Source organism: Megascapheus bottae, chromosome 2 (genome assembly GCF_031878675.1).
Source record: "Megascapheus bottae isolate mThoBot1 chromosome 2, mThoBot2.hap1, whole genome shotgun sequence".
Taxonomy (NCBI): domain Eukaryota; kingdom Metazoa; phylum Chordata; class Mammalia; order Rodentia; family Geomyidae; genus Megascapheus; species Megascapheus bottae.
The window spans coordinates 22,514,368-22,538,807 of record NC_143510.1 but is presented as its reverse complement, the minus strand read 5'-3'; the positions used below and the strand labels follow the sequence as shown (position 1 = coordinate 22,538,807).

Here is a 24,440-nt window from a genome sequence, read left to right as displayed (position 1 = left end):
GCAGACTTCATTAGTCTCATATTGAAAATGCATCCTTGGATTTAATAGCCTAGGGGCAAAGTTTACTGTAAACCATGCCTGTAAATTGTGCCTCCAACACCAAACCTGGAGACAGCAACCAGCACAGCAGCACAGAATTTTAGGAAGCGCACGCAGCCATCTGGTGAGACCCAACCAGCCATGGTGTCAGTGATCTTACAGGAATTGAATAAACTATGGATTACAAACTGTAGTGGAGAAGACTAAAAAAATCTATATTCAAATTATGAGATAATCAATGTTTTCATATTTCCTTTGTTAAATATTACATTCCCTTTTAATATTTATAAATACCTGTCCACAGGGGTCTCAATTCAACATGTCAGTTCATGAGTGCGATGTCATTCCTTCCATCATTCTTATTTCTCCCAACTCCATCCATACCCTCAATTCCCCTTCCATTTCCACAGAATTATATTGAATAGTCAGTCTAACTTCCTCTCTCCATTACTTTGTAACTGTTTCCCCTGACTTTACCCATGCTCCAAAACCCCTGTGTTCTGGCTTCCTACTATTCATTTTGTTAAATAGTAAATTAATGTTCAAAGGGGTTATACACCATTGGAATCTTCCCTTGCACATACCGTCCTTTCATTAACATGACTTTGTATATGTTTATGTATTTTATATAATTTAGTCCCACCTTTCACATATGAAAGACATTATCCCCCATTTGTCTCTCTGAGCCTTACTTCATTGGACATAATGATTTTAAGAAACAGCAAAATTTGAAAATGATATTGCTTGTTTTAAGAAAAGTGTTTAAAGGGATCTAGTTTGTTGGCCATGTTAGTATTTAGTATTTTTCTGTGGAAATAATGTATATATTCTTGGTTTAAAAAAAAACAAACAAAAAAAAAACATGCAGGGATAATTTGAGCTGGGTAAGTGACATGTACCAAATGTACCGAACCTCTTTAAAGTGTGTTGTTGGTATTGTTGTGTTTCAAAGGATCTTGTGAAATGCAATAGCTAGATCTAAATTCAGTTCGTAGGCAGCACTGGAACATAGAACATGCCTCTCACAGGAGTATGTACTTTCAGTCTCCAGGACTCACAACTGCTTGGCGCTCTGGCCTCAACACTGTGGCCATCTCATTGAGGGTTCATTCTTCTTCAAACGCAGTTTTAACAGGGCCATTCAGCTCCAATGAGAGATGCCTCTGAGAATGTGTTTGGGCTTAGTGGTTCTGTAGGGTCAGTCCCGAATAGACACTGGCTGTGGAAGAGACAGTGAGAGAACCACAGGAGTCTGTAGGCTGTGGCTGAATCTGGGTTGTGTAGCTGGGAGAGCTCTGCTGAAGAGCTTAGCCTCTGATTGTGTAGTTGGACACATCCTATGTTCTAGAAACTTGTACATCTGGAGTGACACCTAAGGTTCTGTCATGAAGTTTCAGTAAGGAAAATCTGGAGAGAAGGCACAAGCAAGAATTACTGAGTCTAGCTATAGGAGTTTCAGGGAAAAGGCATGAGTCAGCCAAGAACACAGAAATTTATAAAAGCAATGTATATTCTGGGCAAGACTTCAAAAATAAAATCCCAACTATTGGAATATTTTGGGATTTTCTAAATCTGGCACTGATATCCCAGAATGCCATCTGGGATGACATGAAAGATAAAGGAGAAAAAAGCAAAAGTCAAGGGCTTGTATTTCTCAAAATGTATTATTATTTAACAGAATAATAAATTTGGTTTTTGGCAACTTCTATTAGACATAGAAAATTGGATCACTGAATTTCTAAAGAGTCTGAAAGGAGTATATTTGTTTTAAATATGACTAGTAAATGAATCTATTACCATACCATCAGTAAAGGGAGTGCTGCTTTTGGGTTGACCACTCAACCAATTTATATTAGGACACAGAGATGTGTAAGTAATCTTTCAGTTCATTTGTAGAGTTACAGATGAGAAAAACAAGACAAATATTTAATTGACTTTTCAATGTCACTAGCTGTTGAAACAGCGAGGAGGACAAGAAACAGGGACCTTAAGTGCCAGTGTAGGGCTTTCATTTTTCATGCTGAGTGACAGGCCATGCCCCGGGGAGCGAATGTCTTTTGAGAATCACATTGACATCAACTAATAGTTCTCAACTAAGTCAAATGGCCACTAAGGCCCTATATATATTGAACCCCTGAAATGAATCAAAGACGGATGCCAGTATTAAAGGCAATAGTAGTCACATTATAAAAGCACATTTTAAATTCGAGAGACAGTTAAAGAAACATTACTATAATGGAACTGTATGCTGAGAGAAAAAAGGTTTGCGACAGTAAGCCTGGTCCAAGCATAAAAGATTAGATCTGGATCAGGAAAGAAGCGGGCAGTCGGGAAGCAAGAAGTCTGTTTCCAGTTGTGTAAAATAAAAGTTGTCCATGGATCCTCTAGAAGACGAAGCAAGAAGCCATTATTATTAGGGATTCTCTGACCATTTAAAACATCCCACAAGGAAAGTTAAAATGGAAAAATGAACTAAATAGTTAAGAATAGGAAATACTTTTCCTATTGCTCTGACAGGTTTGAAGGTAGAAGAATCTCTAAAGTTTTTTGACATTTATGAAGAATTATTTACAGTACTGGTTACAGTTTGAGTCAAAAATAAATATTTGAGTTTCCTATTTTTTTGCAGCGTCTAAGCTGTCTTCAAGTTAAGATCCATAACACAAACTACTTGAAAACTCAAGGGAATATTTGAAATGGAAATCAATAAATGAGATTTAGTGTAGCCTAAAAATTCTGGTTGAAACATGAAGACTCTGAATGTTTTCTTTGTAACAACCTCAACATTTTAGATGATTTAAAAAAGTCTCTATAGTAACAAAATCTTAATTTTTACTTCAGATTATGTTTGATTTCAGAGTATACCAGAAATCTCAACACTGGCTTATAGTCAATTTGGCCAATATAGCATCTGTCTGTCTGTCCCTCCTCCAGCCCACTTTCCCTTTGTTTCTTTCTCTAGTACTGGGGTTTGAACTCAGGACTTCACACTTCTGGAAGATCTTTACCATTTGAGCCATATCCAGTCTCCTGTGCTTTGGTTTGTTTCAAATAGAGTCGTCAATTTCCTGCATCTTCCTCCTTGCTCCTTGCTTCCACTTCCCTAATTATGGAACATTTTCCTTCTACCTCCATTTAAAGAGTACCTAAGCCAGAGGGAGTGGCGGCTCATACCTGTAATCCTAGCTACTCAGGAGGCTGAGATCTGAGGATCTGGGTTCAAAGCCACCCTAGACGCAAAAGGACCTGAGACTCTTATCTCCAATTAACCTCTAGAAAATGGGAAGAAATGGAGGAATGGGGTTTGACTCAAGGGTAGGGCAGTAGCCTTGAGCTGAAGAGCTCAGGGACAGCACCCAGGCCGAGTTAAGCCCCATGACCCACAGAAGAAAGAAAGAAAGAAAGAAAGAAAGAAAGAAAGAAAGAAAGAAAGAAAGAAAGAAAGAAAGAAAGAAAGAAAGAAAGAAAGAAAGAGAGAGAGAGAGAGAGAGAGAGAGAAAGAAAGAGAGAAAGAAAGAAAGAGAGAGAGAAAAAAAGAAGAAAAGCAAAAAGAAGAGTACCTGAGCCAGGCATGGTGACTCATGCCTGTAATCCTAACTACACAGGAGGCTGAGATCTGAGGATCATGGTTCAAAGCCAGCCCAGTCACTTAAGTCTGAGAGGTTCTTTTCTCCATATATATATATATATATATATATATATTTTTTTTTTTTTTTTTTTTTTTTGCCAGTCCTGGGCTTGAGCTCAGGGCCTGAGCACTGTCTTGGACTTTCTCAAGGCTAGAGCTCTACCACTTCAGCCTCAGCACCACTTCTGGCTTTTTCTATATATGTGGTACCAAGGAATCGAACCCGGTCTTCGTGCATGCTAGGCAAGCACTTTAACCACTAGGCCAAACTCCCAGCCCCAATTTTTTATTGTAATTAATAGAAGGATTACATTATATTCACCAGAGAGAAGGTGCATTACTTCACATTGATAACCTTTCTCATTTCCCTCCCCTCCACCCCTGCCCCTCATCTTGTTTTCCCCCTTCCCTATCCTATTTCAAATAACCAAATAAACATATTTACAATATATCAGATAACAAGGTAAAATGCTGTAACAATATGAGATAAAATTATCTCCAATTAACCAGTAGAAAATGGGAAGTGGTGCTGTGTCTCCAGGGGTAGGGCGGTAGCCTTGAGCCAGGGACAGCGTCCTCACCCAGAGTTCAAGACCCATGACCCACAAAAGCAAAAAAAAAAAAAATAGAGTACCTGAGATTACATACCTGTGAAATCATACACCACTTACTTTTTTATGACTGGGTATTTAGAATTTTTTTTCTGGGGCTGGTATTGAACTTCAGTCCCTTCCATCTCCATCTATTGATGATAAAGTCTTCATAACCAGAAAATAAATCCTAGGTGTAACCCAGTTCCAGAAACTACCTGATGTGTGTAACTAGCATAAATTTAATCACATGTATTCTTTCTTTTTAACCACCGTATATGTTTCTCCATGTCTCACAGTCACTAACAAAACTTGTAGAAGCCAAAAGTAAAAACTGAATGAACACCAGTAGTTTGAAAGTCTTAAAGTCCACGTTTGCTTATTCCTTTTCCATTAATTATAGTCACTATTTACCAGTACTATTGCACAGTTTGTTATTTTTTTGTTATGCTTTAATTAGCATTTCGTAAACCACTCATTCCATCGTGACTAGGAACTAGAATTGAAGAGTTGTTTGTTCTTGAGTAGAACAGCAAAAGACTGATTAGAGTAATTCCCAATGGTGTCTCTTCTTGTGACTTTCCTTTTGTGGTGTACAGATGCTGTTTACACTGGTCTCTTTTCTATTAAGTCTTATTCTCTCTATTAATTGACTAGACTAATTGCAATAAAATACATTACTCTTTCACAGGTACCCAAAGGAACAAAGCACTTTTTATAGGTTAAACAAATACACACTTTTCGTTACCTTATCACACTAAAAGTTTCTGATGGCAATTAGTTTAGGAGCAGTGGATTTGATTTAACCTTAGGCTGAAGGATAATACAATCATATCAGACATATGATAAGTTGCATGGTACAACTTACAACTGAATTTATTATATATCCTGAGAGCCTAAATAAAAGATTCACATATTCCTACATATTCTGCAATTTACACACTCTAGGTACTGCTTTAAAGCAGTTTACGCGCACATTTTGGCTCAGGTTCACCTTTTTGTGAAGCTGTCCAAAGCTTATTTTAAATGTGAAATTCTACCAGTGGGGCTTGTTGTCTCAGGCAAATCTGTGTTGTGATATAAATTGAATCTGACGATGGCAAAGGCTGAAGTTGTTCAGGGAAAGCGTTTGTTTTGTAGAAGGAAGTGAGGAGGACAAATGGAAGCACTTCATATTAGGAATGTTTAATTTTCAAGTTCTGTGTGTGATTTGCAGTGATACTTTGAGAAGCAAAGGAGATCTTTCCATTACACATTATCTGTGTTTTCCCTTTACTGGGTATCCGTGAGCTTTTAAAATTCCTCAGATAGGAAATCTGTGGAGAATGAGGCCTGGCAAATTGGTTCTTACCTGGGGTATCATTACAACAGGTGCCTGCCCCAACTTCTGACTGTCTCTCAGACTCCTTTATAAAGCAAATTTCAGAAAGTAGTCTGAACAGGTTTTAGCCATTCTTCAAGCAGAGCTTATTTTCTCTGCATCAGTGAACTTGTCATGATAATCAACATTTTTTTGTCCCAACCATCAATCACTCTTGATTACAGCTAGGTATAAGTTCTGTTCTGTTGTTCAGCCCATCAGTGCACACACAGCACCTGGAGGCATATTCATCATCCCTCCAATGAGAAAGTGTTCCCTTCAAGGCTTTGTCCATGGTTTTAGCATTTACAGATCTTATTGGGTTGTCATGGCTGTCTTTGACTCTATCTTCTCTCTCATACAAAATATTCTCCCAAAATAACTCACACAGTTTGCTCAATTATTTGCATTCAATTGTTCTCACTCCACTCTTGCCTTTTTAATTCAAAAGAATAGCTCGTGATCTATTTAATCCTTATTTTCATATTAGCTTTTCTAAGCACTAATGCAGATATTGCAGAAATTAAAATCATAGGAATTACAATTCAATGAATATTCAGTGCTTCTGTAAAAACAGTTTAGCATATGTTTTACTAGAATGTTTGCAAGTCTAATTTTGTTGACTTTTTTAATGCTTTTCTAAGTTAGGATTTTGTTTTATGTTTTGGCATGGGCAAGGGAATATTTATCTTTAATTTCCATCTTATTTTAAGTAACACTAACTAGCTGCCTTGATAGTTTTATAAAGGCATTGAAAAGTAAATATTTAAAAGCAATGGCACAAAATGAGCTCTGCTTTTCACTGTGACTATAATATGTTATATGTGGTAAATGTATTTCTTAATTTTCAAAGCCGGCTTATATTTCTTAAAACAGTACCATTTGCAGTACAGTTGTTAGAACAATGATAAAATACTACCCTGACATAACATTTATTGATTTCATAAGGAATTTAAAATAAATATATGATTAAGACCATTTTGTGTGATCTTGTATATTCTATATTATTTTTCTTTCCCTAGTATGTTGCAGTATTTTTAACTACTTCATAAAATCTATAACGATAATTTAGAAGATCATTAAAGATGATGTAACACTTAGAGTGCAAATAGCATTTGAAACAACAGAATAATGTGAGTTTGATCAGAAATCATCTGTTTGTAGTAGAAGGCTTAATTAGAGCCTTACCATTTCTTTTATGGTTTTCCCTTCGTATGACAGTGATACATTTTTTTTTATTTCTGAGTAAAATAAATAGGTCAATAAAGAGGGAGTTTTTGGTTCTTCTTCAATACTGGCATTTAGCTATTATTGGTTCTTTATGGAACAAGAATGAGAGAAAATAACATCAGTAAATGAGAAGATGAACTTTATGGAAATGCAAAAGCCTTTAAACACTGGATGATACTTTCCAGTTTAGAAGAGCAGAATCTGGAGGGTTTCATTGCTATCTTTGTGGTGTTCTGTGGATCAGAATTGATCCGTTTGGTCAAGCATGGCTTTTTCATTATACAAGTTTTAATATAAACTTAGATATTATATTGTAACCAGTATTATCACTCTGCTTGGCCGTCAGCATCCTAAATCTTCTCATGACATGAAGAACATGTCTTTTTTTTTTTCCAGTCCTGGGCTTCAGCTCAGGGCCTGAACACACTGTCCTTGGGCTTTCTCAAGGCTAGAGCTCTACCACTTGAGTCTCAGCACCACTTCCGGCCGACTTTTCTCTATGTATGTGGTATCAAGGAATTGAACCCAGGTCTTTGTGCATGCTAGGCAAGCACTTTACCACTAGGCCAAACTCCCAGCCCACATGTCAAAATGTTTAGCCCTCCTCAGCCCAGAGAGGAGAGTCAAAATGGTTTGTTTACCAGAAAAAAATAAAAAACCAACAAACCTGTCATCTTAGCCTACAGTCTGATTTCATACTGTCACACAACATATGATATAACAGTGAACATTGGAAAGTCATCCTGAGTGACAACATTTATACATTTATTAAATACTCAGATTGGCTGAACATATATGACTACTTATTGTAGATACATATAAAATGAAAAATCTTTCTTTTAAATAAATAACTCAAGAAATAATATCTGTCTGTCTCTCTCTTACAACTTTTCCCTTCTAGTGATGCTTAATTCATTCCATTATGCTTCTCATTCCATTAGCACATTACTTGTTGGCAGAAAACACGATGTAGATTTTTAAAGTAATGCATTTTATAGTGAACTCTAACTACTAAAATATTGACCCTACTGTCTTCTTTAACTTAAACCAAGTTGCCAATCTTTACATTGAAAATGTTAAGAACTTACTCTTGGATAGAAGCATGACTGCAATCCAAGACTAATTACTGTATAAAATATTGTTTCTATTACTTTGGAACAAACTCCTACTTGAGAGGATAGATGAGTTTTGACAGAGTTAGAGGGGGATCGAATGATGAATGGAGCAACAGTGATCAAGATGCATTCTTTCAAAGAAAATGCAAGTCTCAACACTAGACTTACCATGTCTTAAGAGATGTCTCTCCAGAAATGCTACCCAACTTTGCTTCATGGAAGAATGTTTTTGTTGTCTGGAAAGGGGAAGGGATTAGTAATTGCTATAGGTTTCTAATATATTTCTTCATTTCTAATGTATTTCTTCTCTTACTTATCTGACTGAGTTGTTTCCCCAAGTCCATAATCAAATATTTTTGTCTGTTCTCTCAAAACTTTTATTTAGTTAGCTGAAAATATCTGAATTCTAAAATACTCAAAACATAAGGCCACTTCTGGTGACATGCTAGTATGGGACACACAATTTCAAAAGGTGATTAATTTTTGTTAGTAACTAAGCCTGATAATACTTTAATGCAATATTCCAAAGACAAAATTGGCAATGTAACCCTAGGGTGGTCACCTATTTTTGTAAATAAAGCTTTATTGGAAACAGGTGAGGTAGGACAAGTCATAGAAGTACAAGAGTAATTCTGTTTTTATATAAAATTTGATGTACTTTGTTCATTGATCTTTCTTGTATAATTATTTAGAATATTGTATTAGATATTATTCCTCTTGACTTTTGAAATAACCCATGACATTTTGCAATCAGACTAACCAGTTCACTTGTCACTAAACTCTTGATTCTCCCCTACTATACATTGACTATTCCAAGCTCCCCCCTCCTCCCTTTGATTTGTGCTGACTCTTATTTGCCCAATAGATACTTCTGGTTTTTCTCTTCAGGCTTTACTCAGGTACCAGGGTTTTCTGAGGTTCATGTACCCAAGTTCTCTGACCTTTGGTTCAATACCCGTTATCCTCATCTGCCTTACCTGATGATTTTTTTCACCAAGTATTTAATAAGTCTTTTGACATCTCATGTAATATATGTATTTATTATGGCTATCATATACCTCCAAATAGTATACAAGTTCTATCAGGGAAAATGTTTTGCAGTTTGAGTCATTGTTCTCTCCAAGCAGGCAAATAGTGTTTGGCAGATAATAGCTAACAAACACTTATTGAATGCATAAATTAATTATAAAATGGATACTGTGGTGCTCACTAGCCCTTATATAACCAAACATTGGTTTATTCAAACCATGTGATAGCTCATCCCTTTCCAGGTGTCTCTTCCTCTTCTTTCCTACTCAGTCTATCAAATCCTGCAGTCCACCCACAAGGAAGGATGATCCTGAGGAAAGATGGGATGAGCTGCCTTCTTCCCAGAAGCTTGCTCCACTTGCTTATAGCATAATATCCATTTAGCCATTAGATTGTTTCACAGTGAATCCAGGCATTCTTTGGTATTATCACCAAACATACTTTTGCGGTAAATTTTGAGAAATGTCTCAAAATTTATTCAACTCAAAAGAAGAGACATCGAATGACTCAATTAATTATTGATGCATTGGACATGCTAGAAGGTCCTTGTTAGCTGGAAATTAAATGAATCCTTCTTGAGAGTTCTCCCAATGCCCATGTATTGAGGGTTTGGTTGCCAAGCCATAGCACCACTGGGAGATAGAGGAGCAGCTGAGGAGGAGAGGCCTGAAAGGAGAATGGCAGATCCTTGGAGGCATGCTCTTGAGAAAGGTATGGGGAGCTTAGACCTTTTATTTCACTCTAGGTCTTTTGGCTTCCTAGCTACCGTGATGCAAACAGACCTCTTCCTCACACTTCTGCCAGAATCACAAAGGCTATCTCCAGCCCAAAGACATGGGACCTAGTGACTAAGAGCTGAAAGCCCTAAAGCCCATAACCCAAATCAACCCTTCACCCTTAAATGCATTTTTTACAGAGATATGAAACAGACTAGCTCATGAGTAAAACTGTGAAAAACAACTAGAAGACATCATCAACTTTATTCGATGACTCATAGAAACCCAATTGTTTGGGCCAATGATAAGTGGTGATATGGCTACAATACAAAGACTTCTACATGAATTGTTCCATGCTTGTTTCCAGGTACTTCAGTGGACTGAACCTCTAGTAAGTGTGGTACCAGGTACTAAGAAAGTACCAGAGATTAACTTAGTATCTCTGTCTATAATCTTAATCATCCTTGAGTTGAGGCAAGTTTACACACCTGCAGCCTCTTTCCGTTGCTCTCTCCAGGGGCAATTGCTCTAAAGAAAATAAATAAACACAGCCAGCAGCAGCATTTTTCTTCCTGCATAATTCTCAGGGGCATCAGGAGTGTCTTGTGAACTCCTGGCACAAAAACCATCCATCACCACAACAGTTTTCCCATACATTAAGGACCAGATTTGCATTCTAAATGATTTCTTCCAACAGCTGCTCTAAGATAACTTGGCTGTAAGTTAAGAGTTTGCATTTGATCATCTGCCAGGGAAGATCATAAAATTCAGCTTGGCAACAGAATTTAGGGAAGGAAGTCCCGTCAGCCCAGCTGTGCTTATCTGAGTGCACGGCGTGTATAAACTCTCCTCTAGCTCCCTGCTTCTGTGGTCAGCTTCTGTGGGACCGAGCTGCTGCAGCTGAAAATTGAATTTAGTTCCACAAGGATGTTTGTGCGTGCGCGCACGCGCGCGTGTGTGTGTGTGTGTGTGTGTGTGTGTGTGTGTGTGTGTGTGTGTGCATTTCAGACCAACTAAACCACCTTTGTTGGATATTTGGGTATAAGGATCATATTAATATAGTAGATATCATAGTGGGTCTATTAATAAAGTAGCCTGTCCCAATCTTGGGGCAATATCTAGACAAATCTCCAAGGCCAATGATTTGTTTGTATGTTTGCTCCACAATACAAGTTTAGAATAAATTTTAGAAAGGTTATTTTCTAGTTTCTATTGGTTTCACCTTGGAGACAGATGAGCTAAAGATTTAGACAAGGCTAATACTAGTCTCAGTATTATTACTTGTACAATTCAGGGTTAGTAAATATTTTTAAACATCTACATGTCTCAGATTTTCAGTTGTGAGATACAGAATTTAGAAGTATCATATGAGACATCTCTGAAGACCAATGGGGGTCTTGTAAGCAAAACAGGAAATTTAAAGTACATATTTAGTAGCACTTTACTCCCTTAAGTTTGATATTACCACAAGAAAGGGATTTTTTTCATACTCATTTTCTTCTCAGAATCACAAATGATGTGGCATTGGCAAAGACTATTGCATGTTCAACAATTTTTTTTGCTTTAGTAACAGAATTGAATGTTAATTGGGTTTTGCCACTACAACCTATTGTTTTGGTCAATTTGTCCTTTTGGGATAATTTTTTTAACATACCTGTGGCTTTTTTTGATAACTGACAGGTTGATTTGGGGTTTTCTCTTCCTTCCTTTCTTATTCTAAGCCAAAAGATCTTGTGTAATAAATGTAAGCTTAACCTAATTTTTTTAAAAATAGTATGCAATGAAGAGCTATTTTGGTATCAGGCAGATAATGGACAATAGAGGCACAGCTATGGTTAGAAATATCCTCATACTCAATGCACAAATTCACGAAAAGTTTACTCCCATAGTATCAGGTGTTCAAGACAAGTAGCATCAAGTATTGAATGCACCCAAAGTTTCTCAGTAGAAATTAACCTTTAATTTCAAAAAAGGCCAGTTTGCTTGGGCAAAAGACAAGCATTTTCCAACTCTGAAGGGATGGCTTAGGACTTGTGATTTTTTTAAGTGGGGAAAAGTTTTTGTGTCAGCAGTTCACAGGACAGACACATGATGAAGTGACTTCCCTGCTCATATTAAATGGTACAGTGCTTATTTCCTAGTCAGTAAGGAAGATTTAAAGCTGCAAGTTGTGGGATGAGGGCCACCTGCTGTTTTACTCACTAGTGGGTAGGTAGTACATCAGTGATTTCAGGGTCCTAGGCTGGCTTGTGGCCTCATTTGTCATTGCAGCTTTATGCATAACTCATAAATTTATGGCTGTGATTATAGCTGTCTTCACGGAATACATACCCTGGTTCTGAATCACTGAGTCTTTACCCTAACATTCTGGACCTGCATGAGGCAGTGGAGCAAACTCCAAATCCAGAGGCAAGTGATATTTTGGATTGATAAATCATAAATTTCCTTGGCTATTTGTCTTTGTCAATCCTTTGATTTGCCACTAAGTGTTTCATAAATCCAAAAGCACATAGAACAGTGGCTACCAGATAGTGCAGAATTAACTCAATATCTGCTGAAATCATTTTGTAAGAGATAAATAGAAACATTTTTTAATTGGAGCTGGATGCCAGTGGCTCAGCCTGTAATCCTGAGTAGAAGACTGTGTTTCGAGAATCACAGTTTGAAGCCAGCCAGGGCAGGAAAGTCCATGACACTCTTATCTCCAATTAACATTCAGAAATGGCCAGAAGTGGCACTGTAGCTCAGATGATAGAGCACAAGCCTTGAGCACAAAGAGGCTCAGGGACAGAGATTAGACCTGAAATTCAAGACCTAGGAAAAGTGTGTCTGTAGGCGGTGAGTAGAAGGAGAGATTAAATGTTCAAGTTGCTGGAACATTTATTTATTAATTTATTATATATAACCAATATACATAAACGTTTGCACCTATCTTCTTTGCATTTCTTTTGCATGTTTGGTATCAGTTGTGGCATCTACCTTCCACACTTAGATCATCCAGGTACATGCTGGTTTCTTACGGCAAAGTACTATCCCAAGAGTACTCTTTTTAAATCCGTGTATTTCTTCATAGACATTCAGTTGACAAGAATCTCTCAGATTTGTTTGTCTAGCCTCTATTCTGAGGACCTAAGCCTTCTCAGTGGATAGGCTTGAGACACAGCCATCTAGACTTGTAGATTGTCACAATTCTGATGGTTGTACATTATCTTACAGCAGATTTAATTTGCTTTTCCCTCATGAAGTACTGTATCTTTTCTCATGTACTGGTTTCCCACCTGTGTATCCTCTTGTAATAGTGTATGGTTCAATTTTCCTTAGGTTACAGCTTTTGTATTGTAAAATTATAGGAACTCCTTGTATTTTTATTTTGTCAAAATAAACTGGAATAGACACTCAGGGCTTTGGGCTTGCTATGAGGGTACTAACTATACTACTTGAGACTTTTCTTTGCAAATAGGTTTCAAACCCTCATCCCCTCCACACACACACTTTCTGCCGAGGGCTGTTTAGCACTATAATCCTTCTATATTTGTCTCCTATGGAGCTGATATTATAGGCACATGCCACTATGTACAGCCCTTCCATTTATACTCTGGATAGTGGTATTTTTTTTAATAAAATGTATGTGGTGCACGTTTCCCAAACATGTGGTTTACCATTTGGTCTTTGAACAATGTCATTCATAAAGCAGATTTTTAAAATATTGTACTGAAATTCCATCTTGTCAATCCTTTCTTTCATCAGTTACTTGTCTAACATGCACAAAGACCCAGGTTCGATTCCTCGGTACCACTTATATAGAAAAAGTCAGAAGTGGTACTGTGGCTCAAGTGATAGAACACTAGCCTTGAGGAAAGCCCAAGGACAGTGCTCATGTCCTGAGTTCAAGCTCCAAGACTGGCAAGTATCACCAATCTTAACAATATTTGGATTTCCTCCTCCATCTCCCAGGACCTCTACACTCTCTATTTAGATCTGATACATTTCTGGAATTTCTTTGAAGTTTGTGATTTTTTTAATCTAAATCTTTTTGGATATAAATGTCAAGTTGTTCCAATATTACTTTTGGGAAAGACTAATAGCCCTACTCTTTTCATTATGTAGGTCACTTCTGGAACTCTTTCTTGTTTTTATTTACTTTATTGTGTTTCATCAATCCATTCAGCTAGTCTTTGACAAGTAATAAACTGACTTGGACTACAAAAAATGTATAGTAAATTTTGATTTTGTATTGGTTGGTGCTGGTTATTCAACATTGTTCTTTTTCTTTTAATATGTGTTGGCTGCTCTGAGCCTTTTCCTCTCATCATAAACTTTTGATTTGTACCTTAGAATTTTAGTTGATCTGACATTGAATGTATGGAACAAGTTAAGAAGAACAGACACCTTGAGAATATTGTGTATTTCTATTCACAGACATGAAATATTTCCATTTATTTAGTTCTTGTTTGATTCATCTCATCAGTGCTATAGCTTTACTGTGTAGATATTGTTTATACATTCCTTGCTTGACTGTTATATAAGGAGTTAATTTTGGGAGGTGCTTAATACAAACATTTGTATCCTTTTAGTTTCAAGTTCTTCTGTTCATTTCGGTATATAGGATAGTAATTGTTTATATATAAACATTGTGGTCTATAACTAGGTTATAGTTTCTTATTAGTTCCAGTTGAATTTTCTCCTTTTTTTGTATTTTTCTATATAGAAAAGCATGTTGTCTGTGACATGCTTCATTTCTTCTTATTCACTATTCTTTCTTTGTCCTATTCTTGTCTACCGCGTTAGCAATTCCAAGGCTTCAAATAATCAAATGCTCTTGATTTAGTATGATTTATACCTCTGGGAATACAAATACATTTTTGATTTCCTAATAGCAGTTAAATGTAGCCAAGAACATTTGCAAATTAGCTTGGTGTAGATAGTATATATATATATATATATATATATATGTATTGTTTGTGTGTGCATGCATGTGTACGTGTGTGTGTGTGTGTGTGTAAAGACATGCTAATCTGTATGTATCTTGTAACCACTACCAAGATTATCTGATGTGTCGTAACAATGACAGCATCAAGGGTGGTAATAGCCATACTCACAATGCATTCCAAGCTTAATGGTTTTAAAGTCACTTGTTCTTTTAATCACCATGATGACAGGGCACCAGCCATTAGAAGTGACCAGTATTCCATATTAGATACTCAGCCCCCTTGGCTTCCATGGGCCTGGGATTCTTTAGGCTTGAGTCCTGAGTCTGTGCCAATTTTGTCTTTCTCATCTTCTTGCCTTACTCTACTTTTGTTTTTTCTATATGGAAATTTTATCACAAAAGTATAAAGCAGAGCTCTAGTACTAAAAAATACACATTTGGAGCTGCTTTAACACCCAACTAAGTCTGATAATCATAAGCCACTTGAAGTATCATTCACATCCAAAAGATTTCAAATTTATACAACATACATTGTACACTAATTCCTATACGGCTTGTTTTGAGTTTGGATTCAACAATTCCAATGTACTGTGAATCAGCTGCCCCAAGTTCTTTTAAATAAGTCTCAACTGAAATCTCAGCAATCTCAGCAAAGCCAGAGAATAATTGGAAGAATTAGGTACAACCTGAAAATGTGCTGGGCACTGGTGGCTCAGGCCTGTAATCCTAGCCACTCAGGAGGCTGAGATCTGAGGATCATAGCTTAAAGCCAGCCTAGGCAGGAAAGTACATGAGACTCTTACCTTCAATAAACTACTCAAAAAAAGCTGGAAGTGGCTTGAGTGGTTGAGTGCTAGCCTTGAGCAAAAAAAGAAGTGCAGGGACAGTGGCTAGGTTCAGAGTTGAAGCCCCAGGACCAAGGAAAAAAAAGTTGCAATGAGACTTTTATTTATAATTAACCACTCAAAAACTGAAAATGGATCTATGGCTCTAAGTAGTAGAGTGCTAGCCCTGAGCAAAAGAGTTCACAGACAGCTCCTGGACTAAGCCCCACTGGAAAAATAAAATAAAATAAAAACCTACCCATGTGTTTAATGCATAACTACTTAAATGCAAAGATAGAAAAAAACAAATAAATCCTCTCTTCAACACAAAGAACACTGGTAGTTCGTTTCAGGAAATGGAAGAATGGGCAATAAGCAAAAACACCTGTAGAAACTTCTGTTTTTTTAGTTTATAAAATTAGCTTAAATACATAGCTATGAATAGGCATCAAAAATGGGTCTCTGTAATTCTTTAGTAGAAGCCACATTTTGGAATTACATTTACAAACTTCACGCTTGATTTTCCTCCTGGCGTCCAAGCAGCTTGCATCACTGAATCATTCTTGAAGCTCTTTTGTTGTCTTAACACATTGAATTAGCTCATTACAGCCGAATATATAGTAGAAAATAGCATCTGTTTTCATTGTAATATTATAAAAATTACTTACCAGTAACAGAATAAAGAGCAATTTGCAAAAGCTAATCATATTTGTGCACTTGTCTACAAAAAATAAATCGTTAATATATGCCCAATGGGGAAAATCACTTGCTGGCATAAACAGTAGAAGCTGAGCTTCAACAAGTATCACTTAGAAAACTCTTGTAGTTAAGACTGGAAGGCACTAACTTGGCATGAACACACAAACTTTTTATTAATTTTATTAATATATTTTGATCCTGCTATATTCAAAAAATAGAGAGATTCAAATGATAGTAGCAAATTAGAAAAGTACATGTTCTGTATATATACTTTTTAATTTTATGGAACAAATTCAAGATTTTACAAATTTTTTTTGCCAGTCCTGGGGCCTGAACTCAGGGCCTGAGCATTGTCCTTGGACTTTGTCAAGGCTAGGGCTCAACACCACTTCCAGCTTTTTCTATGTATGTGGTACTGAGGAATCGAACTGGGTCTTTGCGCATGCTAGGCAAGCACTCTACCACTAGGCCAAACTGCTGGCTGATTTTTACAAATGATTAACTTTTACTTTTTCAATGCTAATCGCAAATACTCTTGGGAAACCATGTGCCCCAAAAGCATTTAATATACCTTTAATAAAGTAATTTAGAAATTGTCCCCAAGCTTCTCAGCTCAAGGCTATCACCCTACCCTTGAGCCACAGCCCATTTCCCATTTTCTAGTGATTAATTGGAGATAAGTCTCTTGACTTTTTATTGCCCGGATTGGCTTTGAACTTTGATTTCAGATCTCACCCGGCTCAGAGGAATCTTGAAATTGAGAAATTATTCAGGTTGGTAGAGCCAGAGAATGATACTGCACAGATTGTCCCTTAGATGTTAAATGCTGTTGTCTGAAGGAAAACATTTCAGCAAGGATCTCTAAGAGCTCTCTGAGTTTTTCCTTTTCCTGTTTCTCTTTCTTCTCTTTCTTATCAAGGAAAGGCATACTCTCAACAATTCCTCTTCCCCCCAAAAGATTATTTGGAACAAAGGTCATAGAAACTACAAACCTTGTCTTCCAGAGGTAGCAATGAATCATCTTGATACTTCTCTGACAGCTTCTCTGCCTTTTTGTGTACAAGCTGATCAGAAAGAAATTCCCTGACTGTCCTTGCCTGATAGCAGATTGCAAGTCCTTCATTGCAGAAAGGATCCTGTCCCATTAAAAGAAGGGAGAAACTCATAAAGTCCTTGACGAGTCCCTCACATAGCATACTATCTTTAGACCATGTGGTTTCATTCAATCATTTTCTGCATTACTGCCCAGTCTTTATCAAGTTTGAGGGTAAGAATGGAGTTTTCTTTGGAGGTTGAATATGTATTTAGAATACTTCCATATTATGTAAATGGCTGAATAAATTATCTTGTTAATCTGTCTTTTTTATAGGAGTACCAACCATAGCCCCGATGAAGAGTGAAAATATATCACATTTTACCCCTAAAAGATTTTAAATGCTACATTTATAACTTCTAAAAATAAAATTTACTGAATAGATCACTTCTTCTCTGGTAGTAAGAAAACAGATGGCACACACAAATACCACATCGAGTAGTGGTATATATTTTGGTTTCTATATTTATCAAGGGAAGAGAAAGCTCTTCATATGTAGTTAATCTTTAAATTCCCTTCTTCTAGATGCCAGGATGAAATCTATTCAACTAATGGTCTTAGTTCAGACATGGTAATGATATTCATTAAGACAAGTCTCTTTTCTACATCCAGTCAGCCTCTGATTAGTACTCTCTTCTGCTTTTCTGCTTTTGACCTGTTCTTTGATAAGGTTCTTATAAAAGGCTAATTTCATCCACTGCAATTTTAAGTCAATTAGAACAACCTTATTGCCAGGTTTTGAGAACACCTCACTTACCTTCTTGTGGAACATTTTGCTGTGGTAGTGGTAGACCTTATGTCATTATGAGCTTAACCTCCAAAGACTAACCAATAAGACACAAGATCCTATATGGTAGAGGAAAATTGCTCTTTCTTCCTAATTACTTAATTGTGATGTGCGGATGGAAAGAGGAATTACTGTGTAGTTGAAAAGTAAAAGAATCTAAGCACCATACAAAAATATTTCTCTTTTCTCAGCAGAGACATAATCTACTCCACCTCAATAAGAGATCTGTAAATATACTATCCTCATACATTGTTAGTTGGAATCTTAGTCCATTCATTCAAATGCTACAGCTGACTAAAGATTGTGTTTCAATGTTTAAACAGAAAAAAATACCTTCAGTTTGTCTTACAAATGACATTTCTCAGTAACTTCCCTTAACATCTGTTTCTGATTAATTTCCCAACTTAACTGCAACTCCAACTTTGTCTGTAATCTTCCCTTATGTTTGGCCCACAGTTGCTATTCCTTGAATCCTTTGTGAATAAATCCTCTGTGATAGCAAAAAGGATTGAATATTGTACAGCACTATTTATAAGGATCCAGTTTCTTGAGCTTATCATCTTATTCCTCACCTTTCTATCCGAAGTCTATCCTAAGTACTTAAGAGGATCATTATGGCATTTAGCATTGACAAAGAAAAAAAAAAAACAGCTTCAATGAAATCTTTGTTTTGGGAAGCCATTGTTGGATCTCATGAACAACTACCATTGAAGAGTCAATAAGGAGGATTCTCAGAAGTGTTCATTAAAGAATATGAGTCCTACATAACTTAGAAGGGAAGACCATTCTTGATTTGTTTAGAGGTGGAACATTTAGTCTTTTTCCAAGTGCTTTTCATTTGCAGATTCAGGGTATATATTTCCATGTTGGTGAGTAAGGCTGACAAAGGCTGACAGTATGATATTGATGCCACAGGTACTCTTTATTTCTTCAAACTAAAACTCCACTTTCAAAGTTTACAAATGATCTTAACAGCATAGCAGCATTTCCCAAGTACTGAAATTTGTATGTGTATTAAAAATTGGTATTTCAGATAACTCTTCAAATGTAGTCATCACTAGAATTAATCATTGAAGTTCCTGGACTAAAAACATCTAACTAGTTATTCACTAGATGTTTCAAACACATTCCATTTTATTTCTTTGCTATATTGCGTGCAAAGAGAGCTCCCATAAATAGCACAATTTGTGGTTGATGATAAGCCTCCTCCCAGAGGGAGGAAAAATAATAGTTTGTGTTTGTGCCAGATGCTTTTCTCACATTAAGTGCCATAAAAAAAATAATCCCCTGAAGTGTGTTCAACAGATAGGGCAAAGTGCCAAAGAATGGCAGGGAATGAAGTTGAACTCTGTTCACATACAAAATCCATTGAGACACCATATGCATATTTCCGTTTAAAAATCAGAATGTGAAATTAATTCAGCATGCAATTAATAGACAATTATTTAGAAATGTGTAGTAGATCCGCAATGGGGAACAGTGGCAACTCTTTCTGTGTGGTACAATCTCTATTCTATCAGGAGAAACAGACATTTCAGGACATTCCAATGAGCAGAGGAGACGAGCTATTGTCACCAGACACAAGGGAATTATGATACAGCTGTTCAAATACTATTGATTTTTGTGGCATTTTCCTTAAGATCATACAGGGTAAGCTATTACTCATGGTATCTTTAAGCAGTTCTTGCTGGAGAATAGACAGAGATGGGGACTTGGCTAGAAGACAAAGTTGGGATTAGTTAGAGGTAGCATACTTACTCATCCAGGCTGTAAAAGTTTCTATCTGCTACTAGTACCAACATCTATAACAACTTGACCTTGAGACGTAATTAGCTTCAGCATTTCTAACTCATGCTACACATTAACAAACAGTATGTGACAATCACACACTGAGAGAAGTGTGAAGCCATGGATTATGAAAGGATTTTGTGCCCTGGTTGAATAATTAAGACAAATGAGTTTTTCTAATTTTTCTGTTCTGGACAAATAGGAAAGATTTGCAGTTTTCAAATTAGAACTCATTTGTTTTCTCTGGCTTATGACTGCAAAGAGACTGACTAGAATCTGTATTTCTTTTGGCTGGATGTGATTCTGCTTGCCAGCATCCAAAGTTCACCATCCTAGCTGTTGTCTGGTCAGAGCTCTACCATTGTTTAACAAGGTAATTCCATTGTTAAAGGGGGTAATTGCACTTATCCAAACACAATGGCTGCTTCCACAGCAATCAGCAGGTAGGAACTCTCAAGTTAGCATCTCTTGTTCAAGCAAGCCAACTATACTCTCTGACTCATATTCAATACTTGAAAGCATTAAATACTTAATATTTAACAATGATAAAATTTGTGGATGACTTGAGAATCTTTGGAAATACAGGTGAGCCTCTCTAGTCTATTTTTCCCAATTATATAAATGCTCAGTAACAAAGTATTTCGCTCCTCATAAAGGTAAGAGAGTTCTGTATGGTAGCTTAGAAAGGGAGACATGCCTCTTTCTTCCTTCTCTTCATATTTTTTCTTTCCATGAAAGTCTCTCTACTTTTGTGGTATTGTCTTTTTTTTCTCTGCCTGTGGCTCTAGCTGTTCATTTCTGTACTGAACATCATAAAATATACAAATATGTTTAAAGAAACTCACATCAATCATTTAAGCTCACAAAGAATGTCCGTAATTGAATTGGGCTTCTCAGTTGGCACATAATTGTTAATGTGGTCTGCTATTTACAAGTGAAATTGTAGGATCACAAGATATAATAAACTTAGATTCTTCCAAATGGGGCATGCGATTAAGGACTAAAAATATCTGTATCTTGCCCTTTCCCCATTGTATAAGACAATTTTCTTTCTTTGGGTAAGAAAAATTTACAGCGATGAGCTATTCTGTCTTTAAATTTATTCTTCCAACATTTGCTCAGAGAATGCAGCCTCATGGCCTACCAGAGAAGTATTTATCTCTTGTCCAATGATTTCCAAAGAATAGCCAAGTACATTAAAAAGAGACTAACCAGGCTATCAGTCTGCTGAAAATAAAACAACGGATTAGCTGGTGGTGAATCTGTAATGTAAGAATATGGGTGACTGGAGCAGTGGGACATATCAAAAGACCTAGTTTAAAAAAATGGTAACTGCAACAGAACAGCAAACTATGGGCTTCTTTGATATGTTGCTGTGCTGGGGCTTACCCTTTGTTTATGATGATGTCAATAGTGGCAATGGTGATTTTAAAGCTCAGGGTTACTAACATCCCTACAAATGAGAAAATAGCAGAATGCTCAGCACAGAGGCCACAGATGATACAACAATAATGACTTTGTAAAGAAGAGGTATCAGGAAAGAGAAAATTATAAGGACTTGTATATCACATAGAGGTGGACTTGTAACAAGGATATCAGGATTAATTTGTGTTTCTGAGGTCGGATCATTGTTAGAGAAATTTCCCAATCATATATCAGTCATATAAATCCATTATGTACGACATATAATATATATTATATATGATATATCTATATATAATGAATATATATATCATCTATCACACACATGTCAACCTCTACATAAAACAAAATATGAGAAGAAGCGGGGGGAGTGGTGGTGTTTGGTCTAGTGGTAGAGTGCCCGCCTAGCATGCACAAAGCTCTGGGTTTGATTCCTCTATACCACATAAATAGAAAAAAGCCGGAAGTGGTGCTGAAGCTCAAGTGGTAGAGCTCTAGCTTGAGAAAGTCCAAGGACAGTGCATTCAAGCCTCAAGACCAGCACAAAAATATTAATATACAATTAAAATTACATGTATTTTCTGAAATCCCATGTGATCATGGAAAATAAGTGATTATGATAAGTATTTAAGCTTTCCAGTAGTAAATTTACTCTTTGGTTTTTGTTTTTTGTTTTTTTTTTTTATTGTTCATGGGGCTTAGACTCTGGGCCTGGGCACTGTCCCTGAGCAATTCAGCTCAACTCAAGGCTACTGCCATACCCCTTGAGTCACAGCACCAATTCACCAATTCTGGTTTTCTAGTGGTTAATAAGAGATAAGGGTATGATGGTCTTTAGTACCTGAGCTGGGTGATCCTCTGCCTCCAGAATAGCTAGACTAAATTTCCTCATTTTTACAAAGCATATTAGGTCAGATTCTGTAAAAGAGACTTAGAATAAAGGAGTATAGGCTTTTGGTATTAATGACACAGAATGATAATTGATAGTACTCCACCATTTTGAGCCACAGCACCACTTCCAGTTTTCTGGTGATGAATTAGATTTTAGTTTCACAAACTTTTCCAGCACTGGCTGGCTTCGAACTGGAATCTTCAGATCTCAGCCCCCTGAGTAGCTAGGATTACAGGTGTGAGCCACTGGTACCTTGCTAAAGGTCCTTTTTACTTAGGGAATTCAAGTTACATGTGTAGTGGTATATTAAAATGATTTTAAAATCTGTTTTTGACATTTTAGCCACTTAAGAATTAATTTCCTTTATTTTGGAACATAGGAAGCGTAAACTAAATTCTGTCTTGAAGCAATGGAAGATAATGTGTGAAGACTGAGAAGTCTGGCTGGATACTGATGACAAGGATGATGACATGCGAAATGGCATGAGCCATAGCTCAGGAATGTGTGGGTCTGACAGCAGCATCAGACCTTGCCTCTGAGATGACACCGGTCAGATTCCCTTGTGTCATGTGCTAGTTCAGGATTAGCAGAATGGCTTTTGTTAGGAGTCCAGGTCTTATTCCCTCTCTCATGTCTATGTGTACCATGGATTCCAATTTAAACATCCATAATTGTGACGTGCAGTCTAGTATCAGCACATAGGGTTTTGTGACCTAGAAATGAATCCTTTTTTTTAGACCATTTGCTTGTAGCTTGATGGCTGCCAGGTTTCTGGGTATGGGTTCAGTCAGATTAATCTGTTATTTGAAACAACCTGAGAGGAAGCATGAGATGTGTAATGTAGCTTGCTGTACCTCTCAGCACAAAGAAGCCAAGGAGGCCCAAAGAGGTGAATTTGCCAACTGCTGCTTTTTAAAAATCTCTCAGCAGGAACTCCACTCAGGTCTCAGCTTTATCAACAGTCACAGAAAGATTAGATGGGACTGAATAATCTCTCTAATCCAGTCAAGTGTCCTAATGATAAGGAGAGTTGGCTGGGTTTTCTACCTTCACACTCCTTTCTACAACACATCTGGAGGGGAGAAAAAAGGTGCTTTTATGAGTTAGGGTGTCTGTATACTTAAATTGGAAAAATTTATATAGACAACCCAACTACAGTCCAAATTCTAATATTCAGAAAACTTTAAAATACATGGATAAATCATGGGTATACATACGTGAGGCCTCAATCTCATATGCTTACTGCCATGTTAAAGGCACATTCCCTCCATAGTCACCATCAAAGCAGTCTCTTCGGTTGCCAGTATCCCATTATAAGCAATTTTCTGGAATTATGTTACGAGCACCTTGAACCTGCCCATTGTTGATTCTTTGTCCGACTCTTGAAAACTGATAATATCAGACAGTTAACAAAGTGCTTGGAGACTATCATTTAGTGAACAAGAGAGTTTGATAGTATATTTCACCCTTTGTATTCTGTAGACTTTAAGATTCCATTGCTTCAACCAAGAGCCTATCTAACTCTTAATCATTCTATCCTTCCCTACTCCTCATTACGTCTGAACCATTTCTGTCACTAGAGCACATTGATCTAGTCAGCCTTGTGTAGGAGAAGATTTTCTTTGTGCCATTTCCTGCTCTACTGTTATGGGCATTTCTGTGAAATACATTCTTCATTTCTAAAATATTAACATTAGGGATGAGACTGGTGATCATGCCGATAGTCCAAGCCCTCAGAAGATATGACAGAGTCAGGAGCATCAAGGGTTTTAGGACATCTTGGACTACAAAGCAAGACTCTATTTCAAAAAGCATATCTCTACTTTCCATAATAGGGTACTGGCTTTATTCTATGGTATGGCAAAATAAAGTGTCTTTGATTTGAAATGCAACTGAAAAATGTAGATATGTTAGGAACCTTAAAAGGTGGCATAAGAAATAAGTAGGTATAACACTATTAAAAGAAACTCAGTCTTTTTCAAATATAGTAAAAAACACTCACTTTTGTCACTAGGGGAAACGGCACTGATAGGGAGAAAAGAGGAACTTTGTTGTAAGGGAAACCAGCTTTCCTTAGAGAAGATAACCAACTAGCGTATGGATTTCTTTAAATAGAGCCCATAGCACTCCAAAGACATAGCCAGAGGACTTGATGTATTGAAAGAGAGAACTAATCGGGAACAAAAATAGAGACATGCAATTCTGTCCATTAAAGTAGCTTTCCCACAGAATTAAGCTAATCTAATTTATCCCTGGTTTCTCAGTGAACTATACTATGACTGAACTTCCTATTTGGAC

The 24,440-nt window shown here is 36.8% G+C and overlaps 1 protein-coding gene across 9 annotated transcripts in view; it reads left to right on the top strand.

Annotated features, from left to right (window-relative positions):
• Window positions 1-24,440, top strand: part of Znf385d (zinc finger protein 385D) — a 581,998-nt gene that overhangs the window by 474,166 nt on the left and 83,392 nt on the right. The gene's annotated exons all lie outside the window — the stretch shown is intronic.